Raw genomic sequence first — 27722 nt, 5'->3', positions numbered from 1 at the left:
GCTGTTGACTTCATTTTCATTCCATTGTGATTGGAAAATATAAGGTTTATTATTTTAATTCTTTTGAATTTATCAAGTCTTGTTTTGTGGCCTAACATATGGTGTATTCTTGAGACTGTTCCATGCTCAAGTGAATAATATATATATTCTGCTGTTGTTGGGTGTAGTGTTCTGTATACGTCTTTGGGGTATAATTGAAATATATAGTACTATTCAATTCCTTTATTCTGTTATTCGATATTTTTTCTATTTACTATTGAAAGTAGGAAAGGAAAGTCAGCAAGATAGCAGAGTGGGAGATCTCAGTCTACATTCATCTAACAAATAAACGAACAAAAAAAAAGAGAGGTAATCACAATAGAAAATAGGTCTGAGAGATTTCAGAAGTCCACTTAAGAAACTTCAGCCACATTATGAAGCAAAAAACAAACAAACAACAACAAAACTAACAAATAAAAATACCTGAGAACAACTGCACAAAAAGAGGACAAAGATTAGTTTCATTTTCCTTACACCATGCCCATCCCCCTGGTGCTGTTCAGTGCAAGAGGGAATTCCCTGGCCTAGGAGTTTCCTTCTCAGGGAAAGGAAAATGAGGGTGAGTTTCCAGCTCCATCAGCCTTTTGGTATACTGTATGAAGGATCCACTTCAGTTTTACCTTACTTAGATCTTTGGAGAGACTTGCAGAGCTCAGATATCTAGAGACAGCTACATACAATAAAGAGAGGCAGGAGCTACCAATATCAAACACACAGCAGGGGTGGCCTTAGTCCCCAGTATCTTACTCTGTAGAAAACCACAGCAGCTTCTCACACTGGACCCTCCCACAGCTTTCACCACTAGGGACCTCACAGTGTTTGTTGTTGCAGATTCCAATGGCCTGCTCTGCACAGGACACCAACTATTTTCACCACTGAAAAAACAATAGCCAACACAACTGCCACAGGTGCACTGTACCTTAATCTGCTGAGGATTACACAGGTTTTTAACCTTGCAGACTTCAGCCTCCTGAGTCCCTCTTTGCCCCCAAGCTCTCCTGGAGCCAGGCTGGCTAACACTGCTGCAGAAGCAGCAGCCCAAGGACCCACTGTAACAACCACTTACATGTGTACAGTTGGCCCAAATCCTTGGAGCTGTGTGCATCAAGGCTCCTTTCCCCAGCCCCCATAGCTGCAAAGGTACATGCCACCAACCTTGGCCCTTGCAGCCGTGAACACATAAGGCCAGCTTCCACTGCAGTGTACATGCCCAAATCTAGCCTCTGTGGCCATATGTGCATGCCACTGATCTGACACCCATAGATGAGCTTGTGCATGCAGCCAGCCACAACTTTCTTTGCCAGCCTCCACTGCCACATTTGTACCCACAGCTCGCTCCTGCAGCTATAGCTTATGCACTGCAATGCATGCATGGTTTCTACAGCTGCGTATTTCTCCACAGCTGGCCCAACCCAGATTAGTGCACTAACTTATACACTCCCATAGTTGACACCTACTCTGTGTGAATGCATATTGCTAGTTCTGGTCCCAGCAACTATATATGAATCTGCAGTTGGCTCTGGCTCCTGATGTGGCCCCAGTCTCACCACTGTGAGTGTGCCTGAAATCAGCCCCTTCTGAGACACATTTGACTGCAGCTTGCCCCAACAGCTAATAAAGTGCACAATGCTGGCCCCAGACACCACTGCTACCTGCACCAGTTTCTAACCACTGAACCTGCAGACACTGCTGAGAACCTCAACACCCCATGAAACTACCTCAAATTTCCTGCAGTTATCATTTCCAAGGAACATGCAGTTGCTGACATTGCAGAACCCAGCTGCCTTAGTCCACATCATCTATGCTCCCTCAGACCCATAGTCACCACACAAACTTGGTAATCCATGTCACTAGAAGCAGGACCGCTGCAGGCTACTATGTATCCCTACATGCAGGTAAAGGTTTTTATTTACCTAAGCCAGTCTTTAAAATCTGGATGAGGTGATTACTTATTCACATGTGGAGACACTTTACTCAAGGCTACAGGGATCACAAAGATTCAAAAAAACATGACATCACCAAAGGAGCACAATAAACTTCCAGCAATTAGCCTCAAAGGAATGAAGATCCACTAATTGCCTGACAAAATATTTCAAATAATGGTTCTAAAGAACCTCAGGGAGCTACAACAGGACACAGATAAACAATTGAATAAAATCAAGAAAACACTAAAGGAACAAATGAGAAGTTCAACAAAGTGATAGAAAAAATCAAAAGGAACCAAATATAAATTTTAGAGCTAAATAATATAATGAGTGAATTGAAAAACACAAAAAGGATTCAATAGCAGACTCGATCAATCAGAAGAAGGAATCATCAAACTTAAAGTTAGGCAATTTAAAAATATCCATTCAAAGAAGAAATCTTATTTAAAGAAAGAAAATCATGAAAAACTTCCCAAGTCTGTGGAGAAATATGAACATCCCAGTATATAAAACTTAAAGATCTCCAATGAGGTTCAACGCAAAGAAAACTTCACCAAGATACTATAATAAAATCATTAAAAATAAAAAATAACTTGGAAAGCAACAAGGAAAAAATGAGCTTACATACAAGGGGACCCACACTAAGGCTATCAGCATAATTTTCAGCAGAAATCTTGTAGACCAGGAGAGAATGGGATAATACATTTGAAGTGTGGAAAGAAAAAGATACTGCCCACTGGAATATTTTATTCAGCAAAGCTGCCTTTTAGAAAGGATGGAGAAGGTAAGACATCCTCAGACAAACAAAAAGTGAAGGAGTTATCTTCATTATACCTGCCTTATAAGAAATGATAAAGGGTGTTCTTTAAGTAGAAATGAAAGCACACTAATTAATAATATGAAAATATATGACAGTACAAATCTCACTTGTAAATGCAATTATATTGTCAAATTTAGACTATTCTCACTTATAACTTGAATATAAAGTTAAAAAATAAAATTATTATAAATATTGTTAATGGATACACAATACAAAACATGCAAATTGTAACATCAAAACATAAAATGGGAAAGGGAGTAAAATTGCAGCGATTTTGTATGCAATAGAAACTAAGTGGTCATCAGCTTTAAAAAAAAAACATAAGATGTTTTATGTAATTCTCATAGAAACCTCCAATAATTATGACAACTGAAAGTCAATAATAAAATTCTCCAATCAAAAGACACAAAATGGCTGAATATATTTTTAAAATGCCTATAAGATATTTCTTCAGCTTTAAAGTCACAAAATGAATGAAAGTGAAAGGATTGAAAAATATGTATCATGGAACTAGAAACCAAAAGAGACATGGGTAGCTATACTTATATCAGACAAAATAAAATTTAAGTTAAAACTATAGCAAGATACAAAGAATGTTATTATATAATGATAAGTGGGTGAGTCAATTCATCAAAAGTAAATAATAATTGTAAATTTATATTCACCCAACATTCTAGCATTTAAGTATATAAGGCAAAATTAATGGTATTAGACCTGGACTATAATATAGAGCAATGAAACTAACAGACATATACAGAATATTCCACTCAACACCATCAGGATACACATTCTTCTCAAGTATACATGAAATAGTCTTCAGGACAGATTATATGATAGGCCAAAGAAACAAGTCAATAAATTTAAGAAGATTTAAATTATATAAAGTATATATATTTTAATATCAATTGTATGAAACTAGAAATCAATGACAGGAATAAAAATTATATATTAATATGTAGAGATTCAACAACATGCTCCTCAACAACCATTGGGTTAAAAATAAAAAAAAGAAAGAAAAAAAAATCTTAAGACAAACAAAACTAAAGCATAACATGGCAAAAAAGAATGCAGCAAAAGCAGTTTTAAGAGAGAAAATTTTCATAGCAATATCTACATTAAGAAAAAAATAAATATCTCAGACAACTCTCATTAATTCTATTCAACATAGAATTAGTAGTTTAATCTAAGCAATTAGGCAAGGAAAAGAAATGAAACATATCCAAATCAGAAAGGAAGAACTGAAAATGTCTTTTTTGCAAAGGACATGAACTTATATAGAGAAAATTCACCACCAAAAGTATGTTAAAACTGGTAAATGAATTCAGTAAAGTTGGCAGACACAAAATCAACATACACAATAATTTCTGTTTTTATACCCTGAAAACAAACTATCTGAAAAAAACTAAATAAGGAAACAATCCCATTTATAATACTTTCAAAAAGAAGAAATGACAAGAATAAACTTAACAAAAGAGATGAAAGATCTGTACACTGAAAACTGTAACTTGATGAAAGAAATTGAAGCTACAAATAAGTGAAAAGATATCCTGTGCTCATGGGTTGAAATAAATAATATTGTTAAAATATCAAATCTACTCATGTGCAGTCCACTGATGTCGAGGATCAGCAGCCTCATGAGCAGTTCACCCCCATCCCAGGAACAGCAGCCCCGTGAGCAGCTAACCTCTGTCCGAAGAGTAGCAGCCCTGCAAGCAACCTGCCCCCTCCGAGGAGCATGGGTCACATGAGCAGCCTGCCCCTGTCTGAGGAGCAGCAGCTGCATGGAGCCTACCCCCAATTGAGGAGCAGCAGCTGTGCGAGCATTATGCCCTCGTCTGAGAAGCAGCAGCCACATGAGCAGCCCACCCCCGTATGAGGAGGAGCAGCCCTGTGAGCAGCCAACCCCTGCTGAAGCAGCAGCAGCTGTGCACACCCCACCCCCGTCCAAGGAGCAGCAGCCTTGTGAGCAGCCCGCCACTTTCCGAGGAACAGCAGCTGCACAAGCAGCCTGCCCCCGCCAGCCAGAAGACCCACCACTGCTGCAAGCAGTGCACACCAGACAAGCTGCAGACAACAGAGGAGCAGACGCTGTCTGAGGAGCCGCTGCTGCCCAAAGAGCAGCCCCCACATGACTCAACACCTAGATTCTTTGGTGAGAGCAAAAATGGGGAGTCAAAGAAACCCCCAAAGGAAAGAAAAGAAGGAATTGACAGAAAGCAGATAAGTGAAACAGAGGCATGCAATATGTCAGAAAAGGAATTCAGAATAAAGGTCATGCAGTTCATAAACCAGAAGGATGAAAAAATAAACAATTTATGTAAGAATCAAGAAGAAATAAAAAGTGATATAGCTGCAATGAAAAACACCATGGAAAGTTTCAACACTAAACTAGGAGAAGCAGAGGACCAAATCAGCAAATTAAAAAATAGGGAAGCAAAACACACTCAAACTAAACTGCAATTAGACAAAAAAATTAAAAGACAGGAGGAGAGCCTCAGGAATATTTGGAACAACATGAAGTGAAGCAACATATGAATAATAGGGGTGATAGAATTACAGGGAGAGGAACAAGGGTTAGAAAACCTATTTGAAGAAATAATGTCAGAAAACTTTCCTGATGAGGGGAAGAAAAAAGTTACACAAGCACAGAGAATCACAAACAAGATGAACCCGAAAAGACCCACACCAAGACACATTGTAATTACAATGGCAAATGTTCAGGACAAAGAAAGAATCTTAAAGGCTGCGAGAGACAGAAAGTTACATACAAGGGATCTCCCATTAAATTATCAAATTATTTATCAACAGAAACACATCAGGCCAAGGGACTGAATCTAAGAATACTTTATCCAGAAAGGCTATCATTCAAAATTGAAGGGGAAATAAGCAGCTTCACAGACAAAAACAGGCTAAGGAAATTTATCACTACCAAGCCAACAATGCAAGAAATGATAGAGACTGGTGTAAAAAGAAGAAATAAAAAAGGGAAGAATGGCTGAAACCTGTTTGGCTCAGTGGATGGAGCGTCGGCCTGCGGACTGAGGGGTCCCGGGTTCGATTCCGGTCAGGGGCATGTACCTTGGTTGCGGGCACGTCCCCAGTGGGGGGTGTGCAGGAGGCAGCTGATCGATGTTTCTCTCTCATCGATGTTTCTGGCTCTCTGTCCCTCTCCCTTCCTCTCTGTAAAGGATCAGAGGAATATATTTAAAAAAAAAAAAAAAGGGAAGAATGAACACATGCACAAAAAAATGACTACAAACAAGTATCTGTCAATAATAACTTTAAACGTAAATGGACTGAATGCTCCAATCAAAAGACATCAAGTTCCTGAATGGGTAGAAAAAAAAATGACTCATATATATGCTGTCAACAAGAGACCCACCTCAGAACAAGAGACTCACACAGACTGAAAGTGAAGGGATGGAAAATATCTTTCAGGCAAATGGAAATAAAAAGGACACTGAGGTATAAATACTTATATCTGACAAAATAAACCTCAAAGTGAAGGCCATAACAAGAGATAAGAAAGGCCACTTCATAATACTAAAGTGATCATTACGACAAGAGGATATAACCATGGTCACCATATACGCATCCAATGCAGGAGCACCCAAATACATAACAAAACTCCTGGAAGATATCAAAGGAGAGATTGACAACAATACAATAATAGTAGGGAATTTTAATACCCACTGACATCATTGGATAAATCCTCTAGACAAAAAATCAGAAAAGAAACAGAAATACTAAATGACTCACTAGATAAGATGGACTTAATTAAAATCTTCAGAACATTTCATCGCAAAGCCATGGAATATACGTTCTTCTCTAGTGCACATGGGACATTTTCAAAGATAGACCACATATTGTGTCATAGGCAAAGTCTCTCCAAATCAAGAAGATAGAAATCATATCAAGCATCTTCTCAGACCACAATGGCATAATATTAGAAATAGACTACAACAAAAACAATCCAAAAACTTCAAACACTTGGAAGCAGAATAGCATGCTATTAAGCAATGATTGGATTACCAAAGAGATCAAAGAAGAAATTAAAAATACCCTGGAAATAAATTACAATGAAAACACAACAATCCAAAATCTATGGGACACAGTGAAAGCAGTCCTGAGAGGGAAGTTTATGTCATTTATTTCTGCTCTGATCTTTATTATCTTCTTTCTGCTCATGCTGGGCTTTTCTCGTGTTTCTCTACACTCTTACCCCAAAAAAACAAGAAAAAATGGTAGTAAATCATCTAACTCTACAACTTAAAGAATTAGAAAGAGAGCACCAAGAAAAGCTCAGCATGAGCAGAAAGAAGATAATAAAGATCAGAGCAGAAATAAATGACATAAAGACAAAAAAAAGATACAAAAGATCAATTAAACCAAGATCTGGTTCTTTGAAATAATAAATAAGATTGATGAAGGTCTGATCCAGGCTCACCATGAAGCAAAGAGAGAAGACCCAAATAAACAAAATCAAAAATGAAAGAGGCGAAATAACAACAAACACCACAGAAATACGAAGGATTGTTAAAAAACTACTATGAACAACTCTATTCCAACAAACTAAACAACCTAGTGGAAATGGACATATTCCTAGAAAAATACAACCTTCTAAAATTCAATCAGGAAGAATCTAAAAATCTCAATAGGCCAATACTGTGGAGGAAATTGAAGCAGTCATCAAAAAGCTTCCAGCAAACCAAAGCCCAGGACCAGATGACTTCACAGGGGAGCTTTACGAAACATTCAAGGAAGAACTAAAACCTATCCTCCTCAGACTATTCCAAAAAATTCCAGAGGAACACTTCCAAGCTCATTCTATGTAGCCAGCATTACACTAATACCAAAACCATATAAAGACACTACACATAAAGAGAATTACAGGCAAATATCTCTGATGAACATAGATGCTAAAATCCTCAACAAAATTTTAGCAAATTGGATCCAGCATTACAATGGAAAAATCATTCACCATGACATGACCAAATGAGATTTATTCTGGGGATGCAAAGCTGGTAAAATATCCACAATTCAATAAATGTGATAAGTCACACAAACAAATTGAGAGACAAAAATCACATAATCATATCAATTGATGCAGAAAAACATTTGACAAAATCCAACACCCTTTCTTGATAAAAACCCTCAGCCAAATGGGAATAGAGGGATTATACCTTAACATAGTAAAAACCATATATGACAAACCCATAGCCAACATCATACTCAATGGGCAAAAACTAAAACCATTTCCCCTAAGAACAGGAACAAGACAGGGATGCCCACTTTCACCACTCCTTTTTGACATAGTTCTGGAAGTGCTAGCCATAACAATTAGACAAGAAGAAGAAATAAAAGGTATCCAAATTGGAAAAGAATACATAAAACTGTCATTATTCACAGAATACATGATACTGTACATTGAAATCCCTAAAGACTCCATCAAAAATGATTAGAGTTAATAAATTTATTTGGCAGTATAACAGGATACAAAATTAATGCAAAGAAATCTATGGCATTTTTATTCACCAATAGTGAACTTCCAAAAAGATAGATTAAAAAGAAACAATCCCATTCACCATCTCACAAAAAAATTAAGGTACGTAGGAATAAACTTAACTAAGGAGGTAAATGACCTATACTCATAAAACTATAGGACACTGAAAAAAGAGATAGAGGAAGACATAAACAGATGGAAGAATATATCGTGTTCATGCACTGGTAGAATCAACATCATTAAAATAAATTCAAAATGGATCAAGGACTTAAACTTAAGATGGGAAACCATAAAAACATTAGAGGAATCCACAGGCAGCAAAATCTCAGACATATGCCAAAGCAATATCTTCACTGATGCAGCGCCTACTGCAATGGAAACTAAAGAGAAAATAAACAAATGGAACTACATAAAAGGAAAACGTTTCTATACAGCAGAAGAAACCATCAACAAAACAACAAGAAAGTCCACTGCATGGGAGCACATATTTGCCAATGTTATCTCCGATAAGGGTTTAATCTCCAGCATTTACAGGGAACTCATACAACTTAACATAAGGAAGATAAACAGCCCAATAAAAAAATATATACTTTTTGAAAGAGGACATAAGAAAGACCAAGAGACATATGAAAACATGCTCAAAGTCACTAATCATCTGAGAGATGCAAATCAAAATGCCAATGCCGTACCATCTCACACTTGTCAGAATGGCTATCATCAACAAATAAAAAGAAAGCCTTGTGCACTGCTGGTGGGAATGCACACTGGTGCAGCCTCTGTGGAGAACAATATGGAGTTTCCCACTTCTAGGAATATATCCCAAGAAACTAGAAACACCAATCAGAAAGATATATGCACCCCTATGTTCATAGCAGCACAATTTACCATAGCTAAGATTTGGAAACAGCTTAACTGCCCATTGGCAGATGAGTAGATTAAAAAACTGTGGTACAGCTACACAATGGAATTCTAGGCTGTTGTAAAAAAGAAGGAATTTTTACCATTTGCAACAGCCTGGATGTAGCTGGAGAGCATTATACTAAGTGAAATAAGTCAGTCAGAGAAAGATAAATATCACATGATCTCACTCATTTGTGGAATATAATGAACAACATAAACTGATGAACAAAAACAGATCCAGAGACAGAGAAGCATTGATCACACAGTCAAACCTCAGGGTAGGTAGTGGAGGGTGGGGATAAGGGGAGAGATCAACAAAAGGACTTGTATGCATGCATATAAGCCTAACCAATGGACACAGACACCAGGGGGGTGAGGGCATGAGTGCAGGGTTGGTGTTCAATAGGGGGATAGGGACACATATGTAATACTTTAATCATTAAAGAAAAAAAATAAGAATGAAAAAAAGAAACAAAAAACCTAGTATATATATCATATATAATAAAAGGCTAATATGCAAATAGACTGAATGGCAGAACAACGGCACAAGGGTCAGCTGTGGTGGGATGGTGGAGCCAGTGAGCATGGGCACCAGACCAAGGCAGGGCTCTGGTTGCTGTCTTCGGGGCGAGACGCTGGTGGTTACAGAAAATTCTTTGCTCCTGCCAGGTGCACGCACCTGTTTCTGGTGCTAGCGCCGATTGCTCGGCGCTGTCAGCAGGTGCAAGCAGGGACTCTCCACTTCCCCCTGCTCCTGAGGGGTGATCAGTGCAGCAGCTGCCACTCGCAACTGCTGAGGGCACTGGCCCTGCTTGCACCCACTGCTGGGGCAAGCCCCAATCGCTCTGTGCTGTTAGCGGGTGTGAGCGGGGCCAGCACTGTTAGCACATGGGAGCAGTGGCAGTGGGAGCGGTGTTACAGGCAGACAGGGGTCTGGGCACCACGGTGGGAGGGGCTGGGCAGAGGTGCGGAGGATGGGCTGAGACACCCCCCCCCCCGTGCCCACGGCAGCCTTGTAGCCCGCAGTTCCTTTCAAGGTGCATAAATTTGTGCACTGGGCCCCTAGTATGTTTGTATATATATATATATATATATATATATATATATATATATATACACACACACATATATATATATAGTAATTCAAAGTAATATACAGATTCAATTCAATCCCTAGCAAATATCTAGTGGCATTTTTCACAGACAAAAAATAATAAACTTAAAATTCATATGGAACCACAGAAGATCACAAAGGGCTAAAGTACTTTTGAGCAAAAAGATCATAGCTGGAAACTCCATACTTCCTGATTTCAAATTTTATTAAACAGCTTTAGTAATCCAAACTCTATGGCACTGGCATGAAAAGAGAAACATAGAGCAATAGAATAATATAGAGCCTAGAAAGAAGCTCAAACATGTGTAGTTAATTAATTTTCAACAAAGATATCAATAATTCACAAGAGGCAAAGAGTGGTCTCTTGTACTCTCTGTGGATGAGAGTAAATACTTGAAATGCATGGATCGCCCAAAGTAGTGGTCGGCAAACTCATTAGTCAACAGAGCCAAATATCAACAGTACAACGATTGAAATTTCCTTTGAGAGCCAAATTTTTTTAAACTTAAACTATGTATGTAGGTACATTGTTATTAACTTAATTAGGGTACTCCTAATTTTGTGAAGAGCCACACTCAAGGAGCCAAAGAGCCACAGGTGGCTCGCAAGCCGCAGTTTGCCGACCATGGCCCTAAAGTATTAACATTCAAAATATACAAGGAATCAAACAACTTTATAGCAAAAAACAACAACAATCATGCAGAGGAACTGAATAAATATTTTTACAAAATAAACCATACAAATGGACAATATGTACATGAAAAGATGCTCAACATCTTTATTATTTTTTTATCTTTATTGTTTAAAGTATTCCATATGTCTCCTTTTCCCCCTTTGACCTCTCCTTGGCTACCCTACACCCAAGAACATGCCCTCACCCCCCTCCCCATCTGTGTCCATTGGTTATTCTCATATGCATGCATACAAGTCCTTTGGTTGATCTCTTACCCCCTTACCGTCCTCCTTCCTTCATAGGTTGGACAGTCTGTTTGATGCTTCTCTGTCTCTGGATCTATTTTTGTTAATCAGTTTATGTTGTTCATTATATTCCACAAATGAGTGAGATCATGTGATATTTATCTCTTTCTGACTGGCTTATTTCACTTAGCATAATACTCTCCAGGTCCATCCATGCTGTTGCAAATGGTAAGACTTCTTTCTTTTTTAGAGCAGTGTAGTATTCCACTGTAGTATATCCTTTCTGATTGGTGTTTCTGTTTTTTTGGGATGCATTCCTAGAAGTGGGATCACTGGGTCAAATGGAATTTCCATTTTTAATTTTTTGAGGAAATGCCATACTGTTTTCCACAATGGCTGCACCAGTCTGCATTCCCATCAGCAGTGCAAGAGGGTTCATTTTTCTCCACATGTGCTCCAGCACTTGTCTTTGGTGATTTGTTGATGATAGCCATTCTGAAAGGTGTGAGGTGGTACCTCATTGTTGTTTTGATTTGCATCTCTCGGATGATTAGTGACTTTCAACATGTTTGCATATGTCTCTCAGCCTTCTGTACATCTCCTTTGGAAAAGTGGCTACTTAGGTCCTTTGCCCTTTTTTGATTGGGTTGTTTATCTTCCTTTTGTTAAGTTGTATGAGTTCCCTATAAATTTTGGAGATTAAACCCATAAAGGAGATAACATTGGCAAATATGTTCTCCCATGCAGTGGCCTTTCTTGTTGTTTTGTTGATGGTTTCTTTTGCTGTGCAGAAGCTTTTTATTTTTATCTAGTCCCATTTGTTTATTTTCTCCTTAGTTTCCATTGCCCTAGGAGCAGTATCAGTAAAGATATTGCTATGACAAATGTTTGCTATTTTTCTGCCTATGGCTTCTTCTAGGATTTTTATGGTTTCCCGTCTTACATTTAAGTCCTTTATCCATTTTGAGGGTTTTTTTTTGTGTATGGTGTAAGTTGGTGATCTAGTTTCATTTTTTTGCATGTATCTGCCCAATTTTCCTAACACCGTTTATTGAAGAAATTGTCTTTACTCCGTTGAATGCTCTTGCCTCCTTTGTCAAATATTAATTGTGCACAATGGCTTGTGTCGATTTCTGGGTTCTCTGTTCTGTTCCACTGGTCTAGTTATCTGTTCTTGTGCCAGTACCAAGCAGTTTTGAGAATAGTGGCTTTGTAATATAGCTTAATATCTGGTATTGTGATCCCTCCAACATTGTTCTTCTTTCTCAAGATTGCCGTGGCTATTTGGCGGTCTTTTTTTTTTAATTTCAGATGAATTTTTAGAGAGTTTGTTCTATATCTGTGAAATATGCCATTGGTATTTTAATGGGGATTGCATTGAATCTATAGATTACCATGGGTAGTATGGACATTTTAATGATGTTGATTCCATCAATCCGTGAACACGGTATAGTCTTTCATTTGTTTACTCGTGTGTCTTACTCTATCTCTTTTTTCATCGTCCTGTAATTTTTTGAGTACAGGTCCTTTACTTTCTTGGTTAAATTTATTCTTTATATCTTAATTTTTTGTTGCAATGGTAAATGGGTTCTGGGGCTGACCGGCAGACCCTGAATGATGGATGAATGATTACTCTAACACACATTTCTGTGAAAGAGAGGGCTAAGGCATTACTTGGCTATTGCCACAAAGTTGCCCTGTTCGCCTGCCTCCTTTGGTTTTTATCGTCATAACAGTTTGAACTAAAATTAATCTCTAGATACAATCAGCAGGGTAAGTATCCTTGAGAAAGTGTATGCTTCTATAAGTTTGGGTCTTTAAATACTAAGCATAGAGATTCTAGCAAAACATCCTAGGGGATCAGATTTGTTTGAAAAATTCAAGGTAGGGGCTGCCACCTTTTGCAAGGTCTCCTCAGAGGCCCCTAGCCTTTTGGAGAATTCTCCTTATAGACATTCCAAGCAAGTCCTGTGCTTCCCTACAAATCAGATTTTTATTTACTTATTTATTTATTTATTTATTTATTTATTTATTTATTTATTTATTTTAGTTTCTATTGCTGTGAGTTCATTATTGGTATATAAATATGCCATAGGTCTCTGGTTGTTAATTTTGTATTATGCTACATTGCTGAATTCATTTATTAGTTCTATAGTTTTTTGATCAAGTTTAAGGTTTTCTATCTACAATATCCTGCCAATATTATTAATCATTAGGAAAATAAAAATCAAAAATATGTGATATTAACATCTCACATTTGTTATGTTGGCTATTATTAAAAAAATAAATATAACCATTGTTAGCAAAGACATAAAGAAAATGGAATATTTTCTACCTTTTGTGGGACTGTAAATAGTATATCCATTATAGAAAACAATATGGACGTTCTTCACAAAAATAAAAGTAAAAATGCCTTATGGCCTAGCATTCCCAGTTTTGTGTGTATATTGAAAGGAAATAAAATCTGTACTTCAAACTGTTATCTGCATTCCTAGTGTCCATTGCAGTATTTTTCATAGTAGCCGAGATATGGAAACAACCTAAGTGTCCATTGACAAAAGAATAGATAAAAAATGTGAAATGGAATATTGCTCGCTCAGCATCTAAAAAGAAGGAAACTCTGCCATTTATGACAACATGGAAAAACTTGGAGGACATTACGCTAACTGAAATAAACAAGAAACAGAAAGATAAATATCTCATGAATCTCACGTATATGTGGAAATTCTTTATAAAACATCCAACTCATTACAGCAACAGCAGAATGGTAGTTACCAAAGGCTGGGGATTGGAGAAGAGGGGAGATACTGATTAAATGGTACAATATTTGAATTATAAGATGTATAAGTCCTGGAGACCTAATGTATAATATGGTTAATATAGTTTATAAAAATGTATTGATACTTTAAATTTGCTAAGAGTATAGATCTTGAGTTCTCACCACAAAAATATAGTAACTATGTGAGGTAATTGATATATTAATTAGCTTGATTTTGGTCATCATTTTATAATGTATACATGTTTTAAAATATCACCTTATAAACCTTAAATATAATATACTCAATTTTGTCAATTTTACCTCAACATATCTATAAAAACCTTTAAAAATACAAAGTGGAAAATTGAAGTCTCCTACTATTTCTGGAGATCTCTTTATTTCTTCCTTACATTCTATTAATGTTTATTTCATATATTTGGGAGTTATGATGTTTGTTTCCTTCACCCTTTTTCTTAGAAAGCATGTGGGTTTGGGTATTTCTGTAGATTGAAATTTATTTTAGCTTTGATACTATTAGAAGTCAATGTAAAAAAATGAAATTTATTGTTTATATAGGCCTTTTATTATAATGACTAGAGGCTCAGTGCATGGAATTTGTGTGTGTGTATGGTCCCTAGGCCTGGCCTGCAATCAAATCCATCTTCCCTGGCTGCCCATAGCTGGCCTCACCCCCTACTGCCACCCAACCCCGGTTCCCCATTTTCCATTGGATGATCGTAGCCTGACAGCCAGGGGGAGGGACCAAGAGGTTGGCCATTCCTGCCCACTTGCCGGCCACAACCCCACCAGGGGTTGCCCTCTGTGTGTGTGGCAACCAGTTGGCAGGGGCCTTGGCCTGGCACTGCCGTGTCCCCCACCACCAACGCCCAGTTCCCGGTTCACCATCGGGCAATCGGAGCCTGACGGCCGGGGAAAGGGACCTAAAGGTGGTCATTGGGCCTCATAGTGACTGGTTGAGTGGTCGTTCTGATCATTCCACCATTAGGGTCAATTTGCATATTACCCTTTTATTATATAGGATTATTATATAGGATAATGCAGTCACTACATAAACTAAAAAGGTATTATAAAACATAGATTCTGTTTTCAACTCTGAAGTTGCAAAAAGTATAACTAGTGTTGGCAAGGATATGACTAGTTCAAAGGGATTGTTATTTCACCACCACTATAAAAGGTGAAGAATGTTTAACTCCAATAATTAACTCCTTACCTTAGGGACAATACTAATCAGTGGTCTACCAATAATGTTTCTTAAAATATCTTATAAAACAAAACAAAAGAGGCTTTCTTTTGCCTTTCCTATAGATCATGAATCTATTTCATACAAAAGACGCAAGTTCCTTAGATATAAATAAAAAGAGGAAGCAGAAATAAACTTTATACTATTTAAAATCAAAGTATCATTCACATTGGTATTTTCACATTCAATTAAAAAAATCTCACTTTATGTGAATAATTTCTCTTTTTCTTTAAAATGATAGCCTGGGCCTACATATTCTTAGGAAAAAGTTTCTGGAAACTTCTTTTAGGGGGCAGGATTTAATTTTAGCTCTTAGAACTGTATTTAGCTTTAATAATTTTGTAGCTTATAGTTCTTAAATAATGACTCATTAGACTTATATGTCAGTTGAGTAATTCTAACAAAGCTGAATTACTGAACGCTCACTGTGTTTTTAAAATTAGTATTGACATTTTTGCCCATGTAGCAGTATCAGAAAAGGTCATGAAAAGAAAAATAGTATCTGCTAGGAGAAAAGGGTATAGAAAAGCTTTAATTGAAGATCTAAGACATTACACAAGGTATAATCAAGCAGTAAAATGTTCTTGTCCTTTGACTCAGACATTGATAAAAGTATTATTCTTGTTCTAACTGTAGAAAGAAGAAAAGGAAAGCATTCAAAAAAGATAATGAACAACAAAAACTGATGAACAAAAACAGATCCGGAGACAGGGAAGCATCGATCAGACTGTCAAACCTCAGAGGGAAGGTAGGGGAGGGTGGGGGTGAGATCAACCAAAGGACTTGTATGCATGCATATAAGCCTAACCAGTGGTCACAGACAACAGGAGGGTGGGGGCATGAGTGGGGGCGTTTGGGAAGGTAATGGGGGGATGAGGACAAATATGTAATACCTTAATCCAAAAAGAAATTGTTAAAATTAATAATAATATGAAGTGATATGAAAAAATACCAAATAAAGTTTCAAAACATAATAGAGAACTGAAATGCATTAAAAAACATTTACCTTTAACAGTAGGAGACTAAAAATCTTGCACCACTTGTAATTTGAATAAAGGATTACAAAAACTGAGGATAAAATATGGTTTAAAGTGTTATTATTATATATGACTATTCTCCTTCAAGCTTGGCTATTAATTGTGTGATATAGAAAAATCATATCATTCTCTCTTTTTTGAATGTGGTCAGACCTATCATTTGCCATGAAAAATTGCTGTTAGCCTTATCGATATTTATAGTAGTTCATTTTCTGAAGGTCTTTGAATAATATTGATGTTCATATTTTGTTGAGAAAGTTTATAATTTTATTAATTTAAACCAATTTTTATTCCTTCTATAGTAAATATGAAAGAAAGGCTGTTGGAATTACCAAGAATTCTCAAACATTTGAACTCATGTATTAAATAGTATCATATGTTATTGAAGGTTAATTTATCCATGCTTGTGATTACGAAAGCTTATGAATTGATTTAAACCTTGTAATTACTACTGGTTCCAAATGATCCCTTGATATTCCCAGAGCATTATGAGTTATTACTACTTCAAGGTCACTTCCAAAGTGGAAATTCTGTGTGTTATTCTTTGTTGGAAGCTGGTTAAGATTTTCAAACACAACTTACTTCCAGATCTGTCTTTATTTGGTTAATTTAAAATAACTACTTTTCTTCATTATTGAAGAGTAAAGATCCAAATTAGTAGTTTAACTAAGAAGATTCTTGGTAATGTGGAGAAATTAGAGATTCAAAGTATCTGTAACTTCTGAAGAGCAAGTGCAAAACAACCTGACACAAATAAACTTTCCTAAATATAAGAATAACCTGGGGCTCTTTTTAAAAATTTGAATTCCCACCTAGTACTCTCTCCTACAGATTTAGATTCAGCTGGTCTAGTGTGGAGCCCGTAAATAAGTGTTTTAAATAATCACTGGTGATTTTTAAAATCAAGCAAATTTGAGAAATCCTTTCTTAGCAAAATGAGCATTGCACTGCAAAAAGAACATTAGTTTTCAAGTCTGGAAAACACGGGTTCCAATGTCAGATCTATTATTTAGTAGTTAGATGACAAGGAGAATTATTTGAATTTCACAAGTTATATGTATGTATATATGTGTGCATGTATGTATGTATGTGTGTGAAGATTAAAATCTTAGTATATGTAAGAGTCTTAAGAAACACTAATCTCCTTAAACATATACATTATTCATAAAGATATAGTAGCTTTATGGATGATATTGTAATGTTTGTGTTACTTTATTAAAAAGTGCCTTCATACTTTCCACCTTTTATTTAGAAATAAAAAAAATATTGATTTCAGAGAGGGAGAGAGAGACAAAAAACATCAATGATGAGAGAGAATCATTGATCAGTTGCCTTCTGCATGCCCCCTACTGGGGATCAAGCCTGCAACCTGGGCATGTGCCCTTGACTGGAATTGAACCTGGGACCCTTCAGTCTGCAGGCTGACACTCTACACTGAGCCAAACCAGCTAGGGCAGAAATGAAAATTTAATTGATCAGTTTATTCATCTATGTTCCAAGTAATGAGGGTAAAGATAAGTCACAGACCTTGTTATCAAGCAACAATTTGGTAGAAAATACAATTATACAAAGATAATTTTAAAATTCATTGGGAGATGTACCACACTTTTGTAATCCATTCATCTGCTGATGGGCACTTAGGCTGTTTCCAAATCTTAGCTATTGTAAATTGTGCTAATATGAACATATGAACTTTCTGATTGGTGTTTTTGGTTTCTTGGGATATATTTTTAGAACTGGGATTACTGGTTCAAATGGAAGTTCCATTTTTAACTTTTTGAGGAAACGCCATACTGTTTTCCACTGTGGCTGCACCAGTCTGTATTCCCACCAGCAGTGCACAAGGGTTCCTTTTTCTCCACATCCTCGCCAGCAGTTGGCATTTGTTAATTTGTTGACAATAGCCATTCTGACAGCTGTGAGGTGATACATTATTGTACTTTTAATTTGCATCTCTCTATGATTAGTGACTTTGAGCATTTTTTTTTTCATGTCTCTTGGCCTTCTGTATGTCCACTTTTGAAAAGTGACTATTTAAGTCCTTTGCCCATTTTTTAAATTGGATTGTTTATCTCCCTCTTGTTAAGATGTATGAGTTCCCTATATATTTTGGAGATTAGGCCCTTATCTGATATAACTTTGGTAACTATGTATTCTCATGCAGTGAGATGTCTTGTTGCTTAATTGATGGTTTGTTTTGCCTTGCAGCACCTTTTTATTTTAATGTACTCCCATTTGTTTATTTTCTCCTTAGTTCATTGCCCTTGGAGCTACGTTGGTAAAGATATTGTTACAACATATGTCTGATATTTTGCTGCCTATGTATTCTCCTAAGATTTTTATGGTTTCCCATCTTACGTTTAAGTCTCTTATCCATTTTGAGTTTATTTTTGTGTACAGTGTAAGTTGGTGGTCTAATTTCATTTTTTTGCATGTATCTGACCAATTTCCCCAGCACCATTTATTGAAGAGACTGTCTTGACTCCATTGTATGTTCTTGCCTATTTTGTCAAATATTAATTGAGCATAATGGCTTGGGTCGATTTCTGGGTTCTCTGTTCTGTTCCATTGGTCTATATGTCTGTTCTTGTGCCAGTACCAGGCAGTTTTGAGAACAGTGGCTTTGTAGTATAGCTTTATATCTGGTATTGTGATCCTTCCAACTTTGTTCTTCTTTCTCAAGATTGCTGGGCTATTCAAGGTCTTATTTTATTCCATACTAGAGGCCTGTTGCACAAAATTTGTGCACGGGGGTGGGTGTCCCTCAACCCGACTTGCACCCTCTCCAATCTGGGACTCCTCGGGGGATGTCCCACTCACAATCTGGACCGCTGGCTCCTAACCACTCTTCTGCCTGCCTGCCTTATTGCCCCTAACTGCTTCTGCCTGCCAGCCTCATCGCCCCCTGCCTAACCTCTCCCCTGCCAGCTTGATAGACTCCTAACTGCTCCTCTGCTGGCCTGATCACCCACAACTGCCCTCCGCTGCTGGCCTGATTGCCCCCAACTACCCTCCCCTGCTGGCCTTATCACCCACAATTGCCCTCCCCTGCTGTGACCCGCCTCCTCCACTGGGACCCACCTCCTTCATGCAAGGTGGAGGAGACACCAGGACCAGCCACCTCCGCACCACGCAGAGCTGCGAGACCCCCAGGCCTCTCTGTGCAGTGCAGCCACCGGGCGCCACCTCCACTGTACACGTGGCCATCTTCTGGTGGCCATCTTGTGGTGGCCATCCTGTGATGGTGTCACGTGAGGGCATCGCATCAGGGCATGAAGCCACCTATGCATTTATTATATAGGATGATTTCCTGAATTTTGTTCTAGGTCTGTGAAATATGCCATTGGTATTTTAATGGGGATTGCATTAAATCTATAGATTGCTTTGGGTAATATGGACATTTTAATGATGTTGATTCCACCAACCCATGAACACGGTATAGTCTTCCATTTGTTTATGTCTTCCTCTATCTCTTTTTCCATCTACACAATGGAATACTACCCTGCTGTAAAAAAGAAGGAACTCTTACCATTTGCAACAGCATGGATGAACATGGAGAGCATTATGCTAAGGGAATTAAATCAGTCAGAGAAAGATAAATATCACATGAACTCACTCATTTGTGGAACATAATGAATAACATAAACTTATGAACAAAAATAGATCCAGAGACAGAGAAGCATCGAACAGATCATCAAACTTTAGAAGGAAGGAATGGGAGGATGAGGGGGAAGAGTAACAGATCAACCAAAGGACTTGTATGCATGCATATAAGCATAACCAATGGACACAGACATTAGGGGGGTGAGGGCATGTGCTGGGGGTTCGGGGTGGCCAGGGAGAGGTCAATGGGGAAAAAAGGAGACATATGAAATACTATATGTAATACTTTAAACAATAAAGAATTTAAAAAGTTAAAATAAAAAGTAAAATACTTTGGGAAAGGTGATATAGTACCTAGGAATGCAGAAACACAGAGCAAGGAGAAACACAAGTAAAAATACCAGCAAAAAAGGGAATAAGTAGGAATATAAATAAATATGATACTGTAATAATAAATCACAATTGAGGGAGTAAGAAACCCCCCTAAACTGGGAGGATTTCATATAGATTTTTTGTAGTCTAATACTACTTTCTAAGGGTGTGAACATTGTTCATTGAGCTGACGTCTTTGAATACCCAGATAAAAGTGAAAAATGAAATAATTTCGAAATATATAATGGAAGACACAGGGATAGTTATTATCCACTTAATAAATATGTAAATACTAACAATGTAAATATAAAATATCCAAATGATTTAATATACATTCTATTTTAAATTCATGCAATTTTATGGTATATAACAAATAAAACTGGTTTCTTGGTAAGAATTACATGAGTATAAACAGATTTTTAAAATCACGATGGATCATTCTGTGAATATTTTATAAAAGTAACTTAAGTTCCATTACTTAAAGTGTACATTTTTAGGGTTTTTTAAACTTAATTTAATTAAATTAATTATTTATTTATTCTAATACTGGAGGCCTGGTGCATGAAATTTGTGCAAAGGGCTCGGCTCCAGCATCCCTGGCTTCATCCAGAAGGTCGTCCGGAAGGACGTCCAGAAAGTCATTTTGCTGCCAGGTCTAATTAGCATATTACACTTTTATCATTGTAGATTGACATTATTGCAGGAGTCCCCTTCCCTCTCCACCATTTCCCACCTTCAATGACCCCCACTAACCCCTTACTTGGACTTTACCAAAATATTGTCCATGTCCATGGGATATAGATATATGTTCTTTAGCTGTTTCCTTATCTTCTTTATCCGGTAATCCCACCCCCTCCCCTTGGGCACCAGCCAGTCTGTTCCCTGTATTCATATTTTGGTACCATTTTGTTTGTCAGTTTATTTTGTTCATTACATTCCACATATTAATGACACCACATGGTATTTGTCTTACTGGATTATTTCACTTAGTATACTACTCTCCAGAAACACTCATGCTGTCTCAAAGGGTAAGATATCCTTCTTTTTTACTGCTGTGTAGTATTCTATTGTGTAAATGTAACACAGCTTTTTTATACACTCATCTACTGTTGGGCACTTGGGCTGTTTCCAGATCTTAGCTACTGTAAATAATGCTGCCATGAACATAGGGATGCATATATTCATTTTGACTGGTGTTTAGTGTTTCTTAGGATATATTCTCAGAAGTGGGATTACTTTTAGGATGTTTTAAATTAAATTAAATTTAACATATTTTTTTTAAAATATATTTTATTGATATTTCACAGAGAGGAAGGGAGAGGGATAGAGAGCCAGAAACATCGATGAGAGAGAAACATCGATCAGCTGCCTCCTGCACACCTCCCACTGAGGATGTGCCTGCAACCAAGGTACATGCCCTTGACAGGAATCGAACCCGGGACCCTTCAGTCCGCAGGCCGACGCTCTATCCACTGAGCCAAACCGGTTTTGGCAAATTTAACATATTTAAATTCAAACTCTATATTGTTCTCCACAGTGGCTGCACCAGTTGCATTCCCACCAGCAGTGCATAAGTGTTCTCTTTTCTCTACATCCTAGCCAGCACTTCTTTGTTGATGTATTGATAGTAGCCATTCCGGCAGGTTTGAGGTGATACCTCACTGTAGTTTTTATTTGCATCTCTCTGATAACTAATGACCTTAAGCATTTTTTTTCATATATCTTTTGGCCATCCATATGTCCTCTTTGAAGAAGTGTCTATTTAGGTCACTTGGTTTTTTTAATGGATTTTTTGTCTTCCTGGTGTTGAGTTGTATAAGTTCTTTATATATTTTGAAAATCAGCCCCTTATCAGATGTATCACTGGCAAATATGTTCTCCTCTACAGTGGGTTCTCTTTCATTTTGTTGATGGTTTCTTTTGCTGTACAGAAACTTTTTAACTCGATCAAGTCCCATTTATCTTTTTATGAGTTTCCCTTGATCTCGGAGACATATCAGCAAAAATATTGTTGTGAGAGATGTCTGAGATCTTACTGCCTTTGTTTTCTTCTAGGGTTTTTATGGTTTCATGACTTAAATTTAAATCTTTTATCCATTTGGAGTTCATTTTTGTGTAGGGTATAAGTTGGTGGTGTAGTTTCATTTTTTAAATCTTTGTTGTTGAGAGTATTCTAGATGACCCCTCCTCCCCCCCCAATAACTCCTTCCACCAGGTTCCCACCCTCCCAGAGTCCTTCACAACCCTGTTGTCTGTGTCCATGGGTAATATATGCATATAAGTTCTTTGGTTAATATTTTCCCCTCCTCCCCTCTCCCATTCACTCTGAGATTCTTCAGTCTGTTCAATGTTACAATGCCACAGTTGTATCAGGTTATTTTGTTCATTAGATTCCACATATAAGTGATGATTATCTTTCTCTGATTGGCTTATTTCGCTTAGCATAATATTTTCCAGGTCCATCCATGCTGTCTCAAAGGATAATAGATTTTTCTTTTTTACAGCTGCATAGAATTCCACTGTGTAAATGTACCACAGCTTTTTAATCTACTCATCTGTAGGTATTTCTCTCTTTCCGCATCCAGCGTGGCTAGAGAGCAGGTCCAGTTCCTGAGTAGGGGTGGCTAGGGATTGAGCAATAAAAGAAAGAGACAAGACACAGAGATAGAAGGAAAAAACTGGGACTGGGTGGGACCACCGTCCTCTTCTTTTTTTTTTTTTCAAATTTTTATTAAGGTATTATATGTGTACATATCTTACCATTGCCCCCGCACCCCACTCCCATACCTGCCCTCACCCCCCAATGTTTTGCATCCGTTGGTTACTCTTATATGCATGCATACAAGTCCTTCAGTTGATCTCTTATTTCCCCCACCTCTCCCTAACCTTACCGCTGTAATTAGACACTCTGTTTGATGCTTTACTGCCTCTGTAACTATCTTTTGGTTCATCAGTTTATAATGTTTTTCATTATCCCCAAATGAGTGGGATCATGTGGTATTTTTCTTTCATTGACTGGCTTATTTCACTTAGCATAATGTTCTCTAATTCCATCCAGGTGTCTACAAATGGTAGTAATTCATTCTTTTTTATGGCAGCATAGTATTCCATTGTGTAGATGTACCATAGTTTTCTGATCCAGTCATCTGCTGACGGGCACCTAGGCTGTTTCCAAATCTTAGCTATTGTAAATTGTGCTGCTATGAACATAGGGGTGCATATATCCTTTCTGATTGGTGTTTCTGGTTTCTTAGGATATATTCCTAGGAGTGGGATTACTGGGTCAAATGGGAGTTCCATTTTCAGTTTTTTGAGGAAACTCCATACTGTTCACAGTGGCTGCACCAGTCTGCATTCCCACCAGCAGTGCACGAGGGTTCCTTTTTCTCCGCATCCTCACCAACACTTGTCGTTTGTTGATTTGTTGATGATAGCCATTCTGACAGGTGTGAGATGGTATCGCATTGTCGTTTTGATTTGCATCTCTCGGATAATAAGTGACTTTGAGCATGTTTTCATGTGTCTCTTGGCCTTCTGTCTTCGTTCGAAAAGATTCTATTTAGGTACATTGCCCATTTTTTTATTGGATCATTTATCTTCCTTTTATTAAGTTGTATAAGCTGCCTGTAGATGTTGGAGATTAAACCTTTATCAGTGATACCATTTGCAAATATGTTCTCCCATACAGTGGGGTTTCTTGTTGTTTTGTTGATGGTTTCTTTTGCTGTGCAAAAGCTTTTTATTTTGATGTAGTCCCATTTGTTTATTTTCTCTTTGGCTTCCATTGCCCTAGGGGCAGTATCACTGAAAAAGTTCTTTTGGCATATGTCTGAGATTTTGCTGCCTGTGGATTCCTCTAGTATTTTTATGGTTTCCCGTCTTATATTTAAGTCCTGTATCCATTTTGAGTTTATTTTTGTGTATGGTGTAAGTTGGTGATCTAGTTTCATTTTTTTGCATGTATCTGTCCAATTTTCCCAACACCATTTATTGAAGAGACTGTCTTGACTCCATTGTATACTCATGCCTCCTTTGTCAAATATTAATTGCGCATATTGGTTTGGGTCGATATCTGGATTCTCTATTCTATTCCATTGATCTATATGTCTGTTCTTGTGCCAGTACCAGGCTGTTTTGAGGACAGTGGCTTTGTAATACAGCTTGAAATCTGGTATTGAGATCCCTCCTACTTTATTCTTCTTTCTCAGGATTGCTGTGGCTATTCGGGGTCTTTGTTTATTCCAGATGAATTTTTGGAGAGTTCTTTCTAGGTCTGTGAAATATGCTGTTGGTATTTTAATGGGGAGTGCATTGAATCTATAGATTGCTTTGGGTAGTATGGACATTTTGATGATGTTGATTCTACCAATCCATGAACATGGTATGTTCTTCCATCTGTTTACATCTTCCTCTATCTCTTTTTTCAGTGTCCTGTAGTTTTCCGCATATAGGTCTTTTACCTCCTTGGTTAGGTTTATTCCTAAGTATCTTAATTTATTTGGTGCGATGGAAAATGGGATTGCTTTTTCAGTCTCTCTTTCTGTAAGTTCACTGTTGCTGTATAGAAATGCCATAGATTTCTTGGCGTTAATTTTGTATCCTGCTACATTGCCGAATTCATTTATTAAGTCTGTTAGTTTTTTGATAGAGTCTTTCGGTTTTTTTATGTACAATATCATGTCATCTGCAAATAAGGACAGCTTTACTTCTTCTTTTCCAATTTGGATGCCTTTTATTTCTTCTTCTTGTCTAATTGCAATGGCTAATACTTCCAGTACTATGTCAAACAGCAGTGGTGAGAGTGGGCATCCTTGTCTTGTTCTTGTTCTTAGGGGAAATGGTTTTAGATTTTGCCCATTGAGTATGATGTTAGCTGTGGGTTTATCATATATAGCTTTTATTATGTTGAGGTATGATCCTTCTATTCCCACCTTGTTGAGAGTTTTTATCAAGAAAGTGTGTTGGATTTTGTCAAATGCTTTTTCTGCATCAATTGATATGACTATGTGATTTTTATCTTTCAATTTGTTTATGTGATGTATCACATTTATTGATTTTCGGATATTTGAACCGTCCTTGCATTCGTGGGATAAACCCTACTTGGTCATGGTGTATGATCTTTCTGATGTACTGCTGGATCCGAATTGCTAGAATTTTGTTGAGGATTTTGGCATCTACATTCATGAGAGATATTGGCCTGTAATTCTCTTTCATTGTGTTGTCTTTATCTGGTTTTGGTATTAGGGTGATGCTGGCTTCATAGAAGGAGCTTGGGAGTGTTCCTTCCTCTTGAATTTTTTGGAATAGTCTGAGGAGGATAGGTTTTAGTTCTTCCTTGAATGTTTGGTAAAACTCTCCTGTGAAGCCATCTGGCCCCGGGCTTTTGTTTGCCGGAAGCTCTTTGATGACTGCTTCAATTTCTTCCATAGTTACTGGCATATTGAGCTGTTTAGATTCTTCTTGATTGAGTTTTGGAAGGTTATATTTTTCTAGGAATATGTCCATTTCCTCCAGGTTGTCCAGTTTGTTGGAATAGAGTTGTTCGTAGTATTTTTTAACAATCCTTTGTATTTCGGCAGGATCTGTTGTTATTTTACCTCTTTCATTTCTGATTTTGTTTATTTGGGTCCTCTCTCTTTGCTTCTTGGTGAGCCTGGCTAGAGGTTCATCAATCTTGTTTATCCTTTCAAAGAACCAGCTCTTGGTTTTGTTGATCTTTTGTATTGTTACTTTGGTCTCTATGTCGTTTATCTGTGCTCTGATCTTTATTATTTCCTTCCTTCTGCTTACACTGGGCTTTTCTTGTTGCTCTTTTTCTAACTCTTTGAGTTGTTGGGTTAGGTAATTTATTACCCCTGTTTCTTGTTTTTTGCAGTAGGCTTGTAGAGCTATGAACTTCCCTCTCAAGACTGCTTTGGCTGTGTCCCATAGATTTTGGATTGTAGTGTTTTCATTGTCATTTGTTGTCATGATGTTTTTTATTTCTTCTTTGATCTCTCTGGTAACCCAGTCATGGTTTAATAGCACGCTGTTTAGTCTCCATGTGTTTGATTACTTTGGGTTGTTTTTTTTGTAGTTGATTTCCAGTTTTATGCCACTGTGATCCGAGATGATGCTTGATATGATTTCTACCTTCTTGAATTTGAAGAGACTTTGCCTATGTCCCAACATATGGTCTATCTTTGAAAATGACCCATGTGCACTTGAGAAGAATGTATATTCTGTGGCTTTGGGGTGAAATGTTCTGAAGATGTCAATTAATTCCATCTGGTCTAGTGAGTCATTTAGGATTGATGTTTCTTTGCTGATTTTTTGTTTAGAGGATTTGTCCAATGGTGATAGTGGGGTATTAAAGTCTCCTACTATGATTGTATTGCTGTCAATCACTCTCTTGATATCCTCCAGGAGTTTTTTTATGTATTTGGGTGCTCCTGTATTAGGTGCATATATGTTTACCAGAGTTATTTCTTCTTGTTGGATTGCTCCCTTTAGTATTATGAAGTGGCCTTCCTTATCTCTTGTTATGTCCTTCAGCTTGAGATCTAATTTGTCAGATATAAGTATTGCTACCCCAGCTTTTTTTTCAGTTCCATTTGCCTGGAAAACCTTTTTCCATCCCTTCACCCTCAGTCTGTGTGCGTCTTTTTTTCTGAGGTGGGTTTCTTGTAGACAGCAGATATATGGGTCATGTTTTCTTATCCAATCCATTACCCTATGTCTTTTGATTGGGGCATTTAATCCGTTTACATTTAAAGTTATTATTGATAGGTAGTTATTTGTCGCCATTCCTATTCTTTACACCTGTGTTCCTTCTTCGCTTCCTATTTCTTTTTTTTTTTTTACATCAGACCCTTTAGCATTTCTTGCATTGCTGGTTTGGTGGTAATAAATTCCCTTAGTTTTTTTTTTGTCTGTGAAGCTCCTGATTTCACCTTCAATTTTGATTGACAGCCTTGCTGGGTACAGTATTCTTGGATTCAGACCCTTCCTTTGCATGACTTTGTATATTTCATTTCATTCCCTTCTGGCCTGATGAGTTTCTGTTGAGAAATCAGTTGCTAGTCTGAGGGGGTTCCTTTGTACGTAACTTTCTGTCTCTCTCTGGCCGCTTTTAAGATTCTTACTTTGTCGTTGGTGTTTGCCAGTTTAATTATAATGTGCCTTGGCGTCGGTCTTTTGGGGTTCATTTTGCTTGGGACTCTGGGAGCTTCTTGGATTTGTGTGGGTTTTTTCTTCTCTATATCAGGGAAATTTTCTGTCATTATTTCTTCAAATAGGTTTTCTATTCCTTGCTCAGCTTCCTTTCCTTCTGGAACCCCTATTATGCAGATGTTGTTTTGTTTCGTGTTGTCCCAAAGTTCCCTTAGGCTCTCCTCCTGCCTTTTAATTTTTTTTTCTAGAAGTTGCTCTACTTGGGTATTTTTTCCCATCTTGTCTTCTAGCTCACTGATGTGGTCCTCTGCTTCTTCTAG

The sequence above is a fragment of the Plecotus auritus genome (assembly GCF_963455305.1).
Source record: "Plecotus auritus genome assembly, chromosome: X".
Lineage (NCBI taxonomy): Eukaryota > Metazoa > Chordata > Mammalia > Chiroptera > Vespertilionidae > Plecotus > Plecotus auritus.
The sequence above is the reverse complement of the archived record's forward strand: the minus strand, read 5'-3'. Positions refer to the sequence as shown.